The sequence below is a fragment of the Carlito syrichta genome, unplaced genomic scaffold, assembly GCF_000164805.1.
Source record: "Carlito syrichta isolate Samal-C Ts95f unplaced genomic scaffold, Tarsius_syrichta-2.0.1 Scaffold204370, whole genome shotgun sequence".
Classification (NCBI taxonomy): Eukaryota; Metazoa; Chordata; class Mammalia; order Primates; family Tarsiidae; genus Carlito; species Carlito syrichta.
Genome location: NW_007148466.1, coordinates 1 through 5,784, shown reverse-complemented (window position 1 = coordinate 5,784; position 5,784 = coordinate 1). Strand labels below are relative to the sequence as shown.

General features: G+C 42.8%; 1 pseudogene; it reads right to left on the bottom strand.

Annotated features, from left to right (window-relative positions):
* Window positions 1–428: 428 nt before the first annotated feature.
* Window positions 429–2,582, bottom strand: LOC103253144 (annotated as a pseudogene).
* Between the last annotated feature and the right edge of the window lie 3,202 nt (window positions 2,583–5,784).

Below are 5,784 nucleotides of genomic sequence, written 5' to 3'. Positions count from 1 at the left end.
GGGTACCACATGGCCCCAGGCCACAGGCCCCAACTCAGATCAGATGCATGTGTGTCTTTGGGATCTTCTTGTAGCGAAGGGAGCTTTGAGGTAAAGCATAAACAAATTTTTTAAACTGCCCCAGATATCTGAAGAAACTCAGGATGTAAGTACACACTCTGTCTGGTATGTATCTCTCTGTGTGTCTCCCTTGCATTTCATCTCATTCCTGATTCTCTGTATTGCTTCTGTATTTGTCTTTTATGTTATGACAAGTGGTCAGTACTTGTGTCTCCTCTCTGCCTCTGTTGCTGTAGCCCTCGCCAAGTCTGTTTCTCTCCCTAAGAATCTCTGGCTAATTCGCCTCACAACTACTTGTGGCTTCCAAGTCCTGGGACATACAGCCTGTATACCCAAAGAGGTTGAGGAGCAGATTTGGATGGTCTCACCTGTGATCATGATGTCCATGGGATCACTGGTAGCTGACCAAAGAGAAGAGAAATTTCTGACAGAACCATAGAAGTTGTACATTCCTGCATGGAGAGGTGTCATAGGACCCAGGAAGAAGTTGGCCGGGGACCCCTCATGATCCAACTCCACAATAAGATACAAAGGGTCCTTAGTTAACCCCTCCTTGTGCAGAATGAAGGCCTGAAACACTATCTTTGAGAAGCATTGCAGGATGATGCTTCCTCCTGATTTCACCAGGGAGCCTGGGTGAGCCAGGAAGGGTTTTCTGTAGACTCCTAAGAACAGAGGTTGTGAGTTTAAAATAAGAACCCCTCCGATCCCATTATATAGAACCTGGAATGAGATGACTCATATCTCTGTGTCTGTCTCTCTCCTTTCTCTCTGTGTCTCCATGTTTTTTCCTGTGTCTACTACCTCCCTAGTGAAGGTCTTCTTTATCTTTCTCCCTCCCTTGTCTCTGTTTCACTGTCTTTTATAGCACTGGACTTCACTTCCACTGGGATCATCCTCTTCACTTTGCTGTTGTATCCTTTTCTCTCCAATATCTTTCCTGCTCTCTATTGTAGGGTGAAAGAGGGACCACCACAGGCTACACATCCAGGCTCCTACTTCATACACTTTTGGACATACTGGAGTCCCTGGGAGGAGGGAAGAATTAAGCAGTAAGGTAGGTACCATGGTCCTTCCCAATGGCCACACAATCTGCTTCTGGTGGGGACTCTGAGGCATCTCCTGCCATGATGGTGCCTTCTCCATGGTCCCAGATTCTGTAAGGTGGCCCCGAGTCTGGCTCCTGCGACAGAGACCCCTCCCTCCCAACTTGAGGTTGCATCAGCACCCCGCCCCTACTGATCTCCAGGTAGCCCCCAGTTTTCTTACTTTTATTCTTAGTTTGTCCTTGACATGGCTATCTGTATTGGCCTCCAATTGCAGCTGTAACAAATTGTCACAAACATGGAAGCAGGAAACAGCACACTATCCTACAGTTCTGGGGGTCAGAAATCTGATATTGTCTCGCTGGTATACATAAAGGTGTTTGCATGGCTATTCTCCTTCAGGAGACTCTAGGGGGAGAATCTATTCCCTTAACAGTTCCAGCCTCTAGTGGTCACCTGAATTCCTTGTCTTATGGCCCTTCCTGTACCTTCAAAGCCCACAGCAGCTGGTAGAGTCTCTGTCCTGCTGCATTGCTCTGACTCTCACTCTTCTGCTTCCCCCCACTCTCATGTGGATCCTTGTGATTACAATGAACCCACCTGTACACTCCAGAATATTTGCTCTTTCTCAAGGTCGACAGATGAAAATCCTTGTTTTCATCTTTAATCCTAATCACCCTTGGAACATAACATAACATATTTACAGACTTGGGGTATTTTGAATTAACGGAATAACTGATAGCACTTATCCTGCCCACCACTGTGCTCATTCCCTGCATCCAATGCCCTCTTGTCTAAAATAGTTGGAGAACTTTTAAGTATTGTGACTGGACCCTGACTGGCATTGCCACCTGAAACCCTGAGATTCAGCAGGTTGAAGCAATGAAAAGCCATGCTGATCAGGAGTATCTTACCCGTGACAACAATCTCTAGGAGGTTGCTGGGTGCTAACCGCAGAGCGGATGAGTTAGAGTAGAAACCTGATGTCTGTAGGTTCCTGCATGTGCTGTGGTCACAGGGCCCATAAAGAGCTTGTTTTGGAATATCTTGCCCTAGAGCTCAGGGAGTCGGACCCTATCTTCCTTGTAGAGTCTGAACATGCTAACCCCACGATGAGACTGACACTGAAGATTCACGTGTCCTCCTAGAGGAGCCATATGGCTCAGCAAGGCAGACAGGGAGGGCTTTTCCTGACCACCTGGAGGAGAAGAAGACACAGACTTCGAGAGGAAGATGTGGAGCTGCTCCTCCCTCCCTGTGCAGAGGACCCTTTCCGTGTTTCTAAAGCTCTTTTCCACACTGGGGTGCCCAGGGATACTTGGACCCACCACTGCATAGACACAGCTTGTCCTCTCGTAACAATTGTGCCAGAAGAGAACTTTGAGCAAGTGCTGACTGGGAACTCTTACTAGATTTTAACAAGGCAAAATTTGTTTTATAAAACAACAAAATGTGGAACCAGAATAAGGGCAAGATCTATGTGAATAAAATAACAGCAAATGCAGGAAACACAATAAACAATTAAGCCTGTGCCACAATACTTTGGAATGTAGGGGCTCATGGCATATAGCTCCCCCTCCTCTTCTGGCAGAATGACAGCAGCCACCGCAGCTCCCACCATCATGGAAATGCTGAAGAAGGTGAGTTTCCATCCTGCTGCTCCCAGCACTGTTTCCTTCCTTATCTCTACAGTTGACACTGTTGCCTCACCAGACACCCCAGATCTGAGCACCACAGTCTTCCTCGTGTCCCCTTTGAGCTACCCAGGCAATGAATAGATGCTGGGGAGGTTCTCTAGGACAGAATCGAGTGCCAGGTTTCCCAGGGACCCTGCTTTCAGTTTACAAGATAGCCGTGGACAGAGTTTCCCAAGGTCAACACGTCCACCTCCTGTCCCCGTGTTTCAGGACAATCCACTATTTTTGGTGAACGGCAACCCAAGACTCTGAAAAGGACTTACCCACTTGTGTCCCACTCCTCTGGACCATGATGAGTCCTGTAAAGATATATCCTGATGGATTATCCATCTCCTCACCAGCATGTCCTACCCTTTGCCCCAGCCAGACCCTTACTGGGCTAAGACTCAGCCTTCAACTCCCTCCCACGACCACAAGGCAGTAGGACTCTAAGCTGTGGGGACACTCATTCTGCAGGATATATCTCAACCCTAGCATCCCCTTGCTCCATTCCCTTCCAGGACTCACCAAGACACACCAGGCTAATGAACATGAGCAACACGGTGCTGCTTCTGCTGAAACAAGGCAGCAACCCAGCAAAATTAACCAGCGCACAGGATATCTTGGGAGAGCCCGCTCATGTAGTTTACTTATGGAACACAATACAAGAAGGTGATGCACAGACTATTATTACCCTCATGAGGCCATGGTGGGTGTCCAGTCTGTAGAGAAATATGGCTTTCCAGAGTTGTTGCAATTAAAGCTGTTGCTTCACATCATTTGCTGTGGCCGAGCTCAAAACACAACTCTGATCCGATACCTCACACACAAAATGGTGAATTCTGGACTTACATGATTGCCTTGTAATGTATTTTTGTTATTTTTGTCTTAGGTTCAATGTTTTATTCATGATTAATTTACAAAATATCTAATAGGTCTTACTAACATGTGAGAGCAATTATTAAAAATAAATAATCCTAAGTTTTCATGTTGGCATTCTAGTATTGAGTCAGAACCACTTAAAATTATTTGAATTTCCAGTGGAAGGATTATGCAGTTATTTAGAATCATTACATTCTAATCATTTTTGCTAATAGTAAAAACACTTGTGAACTTTAGACCTTGTAGTGTTATCTAGAATTTGTCTTGTAACCTAAGAATCTAAAGATATGGGGCACAATTCAGGGTTAGGTATACAAACGTTGATTATGCAGGTACCCTTGTTGATGAGCTGTGTCCCTCCCACCCCTAGCTGTTTCCCTCAACTGCCAATCCCACTCCTTCTCCTCTGGCAGTTTTCCACGACTGCCAATCCCTTTCTTATAGTGTTATGATAATTGCTCAAGGTCCACTTATGAGTGACAATATATGGTACTCTGTTCTTTGTTTCTGTGATAGATCACTTAGTATGATAGATTCTAAATCCATTCAAGTTGCTGCAAAGTCAATATGTTTGTCCTTCCTTATGGCTACATAATATCCCATTGTATATATGTACCACATTTTCCTTATCCAGCCCAGTCTCGATGGGCAGCATGTTTGGTTCCAGTGTTTTTGCTATTGTGAATAGAGCTGCAACAAGCACACGTGTGCAGGTATCTCTTTTGTAGAGTGATTTGAGTTCCTTCAGGTATATTCCCAATCGGAGAATTGCTGGGTCACATGGAAGGTCAATTTCTAGTTCTTTCAGAAATTGCTACACTGTCTTCCAAAGAGATTGCATAGTTTGCATTCCCACCAGCAGTGTAGAAGTGTTCTTTTTTCTCCGCATCCTCACCAGCATCTGTTGTTGTTTGTTTTATCGCTGATGGCTATTCTTACTGGGGTTAGGTGGTATCTGAATGTGATTTTGATTTGCTCTTCTCTGATGACACGTTAGGCTGAATATTTTTCATGTGTCTGTTGGCTGCCCATGTATCTTCTTTTAAGAAGTGTCTATTCATGTCTTTCCCCCACTTTTTAATGGGGTTGTTGGTTTTTTTGCTTTCGGCACTCTTGAGTTTCTGTAGATCCTATATGTTAGGCCTTTGTCAGATAAACAGTTGACAAATATTTTTTCCTTAGAATATCAACTTACCACTGCCAATTATAAATGACAGAAAGAAAGCTAAAACATATTTTAAGAAAGGAAACAAACTGATAACAGCCCCCAGCGTGAACACCATCACATCGTAACAACCGAATCACCAAATTCACCCATGTATTACGCCATCAGTTTTCCTACATGACTCCTACCTTTCTGAAATTTGTAAGAACATTTTCATTGGGTATTGCAAATTTGGAAAACTAATACCTTCTTAAAGAAATATCATTAGTTATGTTGGTAAGGCTGACCTAGAACTCTTAGGCTCCAACTATCCTCCTGCCTAATATTCCAAGTGCTGGGACTACAGATGCAAGCCACCACACAGATAATCACTTGTAATACATTTTGACAGCTAAGAGCTCATACATACAATCACTTCAAATTAAAAAGATGAAATTTACTTCTTGCTTATTTTTTCTCACGTTTATATTTCTATAACACTTATGTATTGCATGTTGCAGCTCTATTTTATTCTTATGGAGTGCAGTATAGTAGTCTTTGTATTACTATAGGAACTAATTCATTCTTGTCATGTACATTAGTGTTACTTCTGGGTTTTCTCTTTTATGACTCAGAACTTTATAATCATTCTTGTATGTAACCCCCCCACAGATAATATGCAGAATTACTCATATATATGATACAGAGGATATAATATACATTAATACTTGTACTTAACATTATTAATTATTAATTTTGGTTGCAAATTGATATTGAGCATAAACAGAGTGTCAAAATATGATCATCTTGATCAAATGTGGCCATTGAAATGTTTAGAAACTATTCAGATTCTTGCAAGAAAGAAACTTTTGATTTCACTGATTTTTTTCATCACTGTCATGTATGTATGTATTTTTTGCTTATCATTGTGTTTGCTTACTTTTATGTAAAGTTAATAGAAGTCAAGAATCCTAAG